Source organism: Malania oleifera, chromosome 3 (assembly GCF_029873635.1).
Source record: "Malania oleifera isolate guangnan ecotype guangnan chromosome 3, ASM2987363v1, whole genome shotgun sequence".
NCBI classification, from domain to species: Eukaryota; Viridiplantae; Streptophyta; class Magnoliopsida; order Santalales; family Ximeniaceae; genus Malania; species Malania oleifera.
The window spans coordinates 89117686-89123355 of NC_080419.1; the positions used below are offsets into that span (position 1 = coordinate 89117686).

The 5670-nt window shown below is 40.0% G+C and overlaps 1 non-coding gene across 1 annotated transcript; it reads right to left on the reverse strand.

Moving 5' to 3' along the window:
* Window positions 1-273: 273 nt before the first annotated feature.
* TRNAR-CCG (transfer RNA arginine (anticodon CCG)) lies at window positions 274-346 on the reverse strand. The gene has a single exon. It is a non-coding gene; the product is annotated as a tRNA-Arg (tRNA).
* Window positions 347-5670: the final 5324 nt, after the last annotated feature.

A 5670-nucleotide genomic window follows, 5' to 3' on the forward strand; every position in this document is an offset into this window, starting at 1 on the left:
TAAAAAATGAAGTTTGAAATATAATAACTAAGTAACTGTAATAATTATTATTCTTATTCTAAAATTTTTAATATGTATTCTTTTATATTTTTATTATTTTAATCATGCTTTTAATTGTTTTAAAATTCAAAAACAAATATAGGTAATTATCCAATCAAAAAAATTTTATTCATTTTTAATTTTAAGATATTAACATAAGTAAACTATTAATTTTTACCGTCAAATATTTTGACGATAATGAGATTCTATTTCTTAAAGCACAAAATTTAAAAACGATCACGGTGGGACTCGAACCCACAATCTCCCGCTCCGGAGGCGAGCGCCTTATCCATTAGGCCACGCGATCGCTGCGTTGCCTGCTCACTCAAACCGATATTGTATGTTTTAACTTTAAGATACTTCAAATGAGGCTCCTGCATATTTGTTAGGTTTTTTTTTTTTTTTCTTTTCTGTGGAGAATTAGATCGTGGAGGTTGAAGTTTATTTTCAAATATTTTATGATGATTGTGTTATCAAATCGGGGTTCAACAAAGATGCGTTCCATCCGTCCCAAGGCAAAGAGGTGGTCTGGTGGACTCTACGACAAAGTAAGGGCTCACTAGTTATGAGAATTTTTTTATTTTTTTATTTTTTTTATTTTTTACATTTTAAAATTTCTAAATAATTATGAAAATGTCAAGTTCTTTTTTAGTTTTTTCAAGATTGTATTAAAAATTTAGAAACTAAAAACCTTGTTTAATTTGTGAGAGTCATTTTTTGGCATATTTAATTACAACAAATAATTTTTATTTTTTTTTATTTTTTTAAGAATTATATAAATATTACGTTGTTTTTTAATTTTGAAGATTTATACTAAAGGGAAAAATAATTGTCGACACCCCAATTTTAACTAGACTATCTCAAGGAAACCCAATGAAACAGGGTTTGACTTTGAGCCCCAAATGACCCAGATTTTTGGAATTAAGACCCAAACCCTCCAATCGAATCTTTCTAATTTCAGTCAAGTCTCTGGTTTAGAGTTGAGTCTTGTAAATGTACAGTCCAAGTATTAGGTTTTTACGCCAATTGTTAGGCTTTGCTTATGTTAATTTTAATTAATTCTTTTTAGTTGTAAAATTAATCTTGGTTGTTGTATGAGTTCCATTAGGGAATCCGAGGGTTGATCCCTTCAGGGTCAAGTACCGCTAATGCAAGTTGATGTTAAATCCATTTTTCCCTTAATCGAGTCTTGTAGCTTCCAAATTCATTGAAGATTAGACTTTGGAATCCCCTGATTTCAAAGTATCTGCTCTTCTAAATAAGTTAGGAGTCCTTTTCTCCAAAGTGCTAATTTTAATTTAAAAAAAAACCCAAAAATCGGTTTAAGGTCCTCATGTTAGATCTAATAGGGTCATCCAATTTTGGAGTTGTTGTTCTTCATAATGAGTCAAGTTCAATTTTATGGGTTCAAAGTTCATTTAGGGTCCCCACGGTGATAGGGCATGTTCCTTTTAACTTTGCTCAATGTTTTTCATAAACTGGTCCAAGTCTTATCCTTTGAGTTTTAATTTCAATTTCGAAAACCCAAAAATTTAGTTTAGTTAATCAAGTCTTTGGAGTTTCCATGAGTTCAAAAACGTTCAAATTTGGGGTTAAGCTTGTAAAATCTTAACCTATTTGAAATTGGGTCTCAATTTAAAAAATCAGTTTCATATCGGGATTAAAGTCATATCCTATTTCATTTGGCCAATATCGGTCAACTGATTTGGTCAAATTTTGGTCAAATGGTCCAGTTCAATCAAAATTGGTCAACCATTTTGGTCAAGATCAGTCAACCGACTTGGTTGACATTGGTCAAACTTGGTCAATTGAGAATCACCAAATTCCCTTTGTCAAAGTTTGTCAAATGGAATTGTGGATTGGCAAATGTGATAACCGAAATAAATGTCCAGAAATTAAAATTATAGGGAGCATGCACAAGGAATAGAAAATACATAATTACAAGAATCAAGATACAAAAAAAGAAGAAACAAATGTTGAATCCTTCCATGCTCCAATCCGAGCTTGCCAAGTTGGAACATCCTAAAAGCCCTCCTCTCCTACGTTGACATCTGGATCACCTCAGCTACCTGCGCATAGAGAAGCAGAGCAAAATAAAATTGGTTAGTAATAGAAAAATAAAATCACAAAAGATAAATAAACCAAGGATGCCCTTCCCTCCATCCCGGTGCCACCATTTGGAAACATCCCAAAATCCCTCCATTCCCCATATGCCATATGGACCCTTAGGATCACCTGCACACAGAGAAGCAGAGCAAAATAAAATTGGTTAGCAATAGAAAAAGAAAATCACAAAAGATAAATAAACCAAGGATGCCCTTCCCTCCATCCCGGTGCCGCCATTTGGGAACATCCCAAAAGCCCTCCATTCCTTATCTGCCACATGGACCCTTAGGATTACCTGCGCACAGGAAAGGGAGAGTTGGTTAGCTCCGAATCAAGAAATCAAATCAGTCACACGTGCGGGGAAAATTATTCCTTGACAAAGTTAGTGGTAAGGGAATGAAATTGGCGCCAAATGCACCCTTGGACTCCCTATAAAAGGGGAGCCCCATCACTGTAGTAAGACAATGCCGAAGAGCATAAGAACACTCTGTGAAAATTAGAATAGGGGGGAGAGAGCGTAGAAATACCCTGCCAAATCCAGAGAGTGAGTTAGAAGGGGAGATGAGAGCAGGAGCACAGAAACCCTATGGGAATTGGGAGAAGAAGAAATTAGAAAGAGAGGGGAGGTTATGCTAGTTTGGAAAAGAGGAGCACAGTAACATTCTGTAGAATTTGGGGTTGGGAATCGAGAGCAGAGGGAACCCCTACACTGTATAGTGTAAAGAATGAGGGAGGGATTCGAGAGGAACGAGCGCCAACAGAAGCCGAATAGACTCGAGGAGCAAAGGAGAGATAGTTCACGTTCAGACTAACTCGGACCCACTCACCGGAGAAGAAGACCGGAGGAGTATAGGACCTTAGGTAAATCTCTCTTCATTGTCCTAATTCTCAGATGATAACCTGTGCAAGACCATGTGCTGTGGGTTAATGAATGCAAGTTTTCTCCATTTCTTTGGTTCGAGGGTGAACCTGAGAACGATCTGACCCAAAATGAACCCTCACCTGGTTTGAACCCGAACCTGAATTCAGGTTCTCTTTCTCTGATATCCCCCTGGGTCCGATCCTCGAACCCTGAACCCAAGCTTGAGTCTGGATCCTCACCCTTAACCTAGCCGAACCCGTTTTAAAATCCCACTAGGTCAGTCCGTTTTTAAAATACCCCAAGCCCGTATGGTTTTAAAAAATGTAACCAGGCCAGACCCATTTTAATATTAAATTCCAAAAACCCATTTTCAAGCTTTCAAAGCCTAAGCCCATTTTTAAATTCACCCTGGGCTCTATTTTAAAAATGGAAATGGGCCGGCCCTAATTCTAAAACTCCGGGCTCCATTTTAAAAGGAGAGGTGGGCCGACCTTCAATTTAAAAGAAACGGGCCCCGTTTTGAAAATCAGAACTGGGCCGACTTGTATGTAATTTTTTTAACTAGGCCCATTGAAATTGACTAAGCTTAATCCAGTCAAGCTCGTCCCAAGCCTTACACTCACTGAGTTCTCACGTGACGATCATGTGACATGCTCAGATTCACATTACCCACCTAATAGGACTCGTGCGAGTCAACTCTGTTCTAACCCATACCACTCGCCCTGGGTTGACTTATACGAGTCAACCCAATGCACTCGCTCTCCTCATTGAGCCAAATATGAGTCCGCTCGTCTTCCACACCAACCCTGGCAGTTAGGCATCCAAAGTTTTAACAAGCAATGATCCTTGTCTCAGAATACACCAACAAAAATGCAAGGAAGAAAAAAGAGAGAAAAGAAAAGAGAACGAAAAACATTAAAATAATAGCTTATCTTTCCAAGGTGTTCTCTGAAGCTTCCCCTCGTTTTCTGATCTCTAAGGTTTCAAACCCCTTTCTGGCCTGCTTCAGAGAAAGAGAGGAAGTGAGACTGAGAGGACAGAAAAGGCTTCTATCTCAAAAAGAAAGAGAGTCACGAAGGGAGATTAAAAGAAACAGGAGAGTGCGAGCAGGGTTTCAACATGCCTTAAGGTTTTTCTGAAGGAGAGAGTGAGTTTCAAGAAAGCGATCTTAGAAACCCTAGAGTTTTGAGAATACTTAGGGAATAACAGAGAGGGTGAGTCGAAGAGGAAACTTTAGGGTTTCATTAGCAAAGCGGAACAGAGAGACGAAGAGAAGAACGGAAGAAAGAAAAGAGCGGTCGGAAGAAGAGAGAGTAAGTTGAGGATAGGGCAAAATGTGGTCTTTTGTATTTTTGACCCATGGCCCACAGGATCTAAACACGTAGAGTGTTCTAATCCACTCGATTGAATTCCTGTGCAGCGTAAAATCTGAGCCGTTCGATCCTCACTTTCGTTGAACGCCTCAGATCATTCTATGTCTACTTCATTAATATACCCTCTCCAAGCCATTCGATCTTAATCACATCGACGGCTCATATTAGCCTCGTCAGGAGCATTAAATGCCACCCATTCCTCTCATGATGAAGTCCTACGCACCCCTCATCTTGGCCATTGGATCATGGTTCTGTATCAATGGTTAAAACCATCCACGTCAAGAGCATTCATGAGGATCTGCGGATCCCTGTTTGCTAGGTGACACGTGTCATCATTACTCCCTGGTGCAATTAATGCGAGGAAGGTCCGTTCATCTCAGCCATCTGATCGCTGAGGAATGTCAAGGGCCAGGATCTTATGCGTGTCAAGGGACATTAATGATGGCCTGCCCCGTCCATTCGCACATCACCACGTGGTGCCTTATTGCACTGGCAGTCAACACGAGAGGCGGATACCCATTTTCACTTCCTAAGCATCCGATTTCTGCCATGTTTCAACAGGCACAATGGTGTCATCCTGCCCAAAACTCGCATGCCCGTGCACTTGCCGACACCTACCACTCTACTTTTCTAGCAATTAAAGTTTGGCATGACTATCTGACAGCCATCCAATCACCCATCTCGATGAACGACCATGATCAATCCAAAGGTGTCCTTTGCTCCCCACCACACGATCTGGATTGGCATGAATGGATCAGATCACTCTAGAGAAGACGTCCGTTCGAACACTGCTCAACCTGTACGAACGAACACATGGCGAGCCCGCCCTCCACGTCATTAATGCTTGAGACGGGTGCATACTCGTCGTTGGATCGAACCCCATAAATGACCACGATGGCGCCACGTCACGGGTCTCGTCCGCGAGCCTAACACCAATCTAGCCTCGCCATGTGGCATCCCCTGGTCTTGACCCGGACCTAAAAGTGGTATGTTTGGACCGGTCAACGTTTGACTGGTCTTGCCCCCCTCCCCGAATCGGTTCCAGACCGGTTTATTCGATTTATTTTAAATAAACTCCATTTTTTAAAGAAAATCCCCCAAAAATCCATAAAAACTCATAAAATTCAATAAAATTCCAAAAAAAAAAAGAAAAATAATAGAAAAATCCAAAAAAATATATTAAGTCAATAATTCTAGCACACATGCATATTCAAGCACTCTCATACTCTCATGCACGCACATATGCATGCGCATGCATGAACGCACTCACATATGAGCACTTTCACTCAT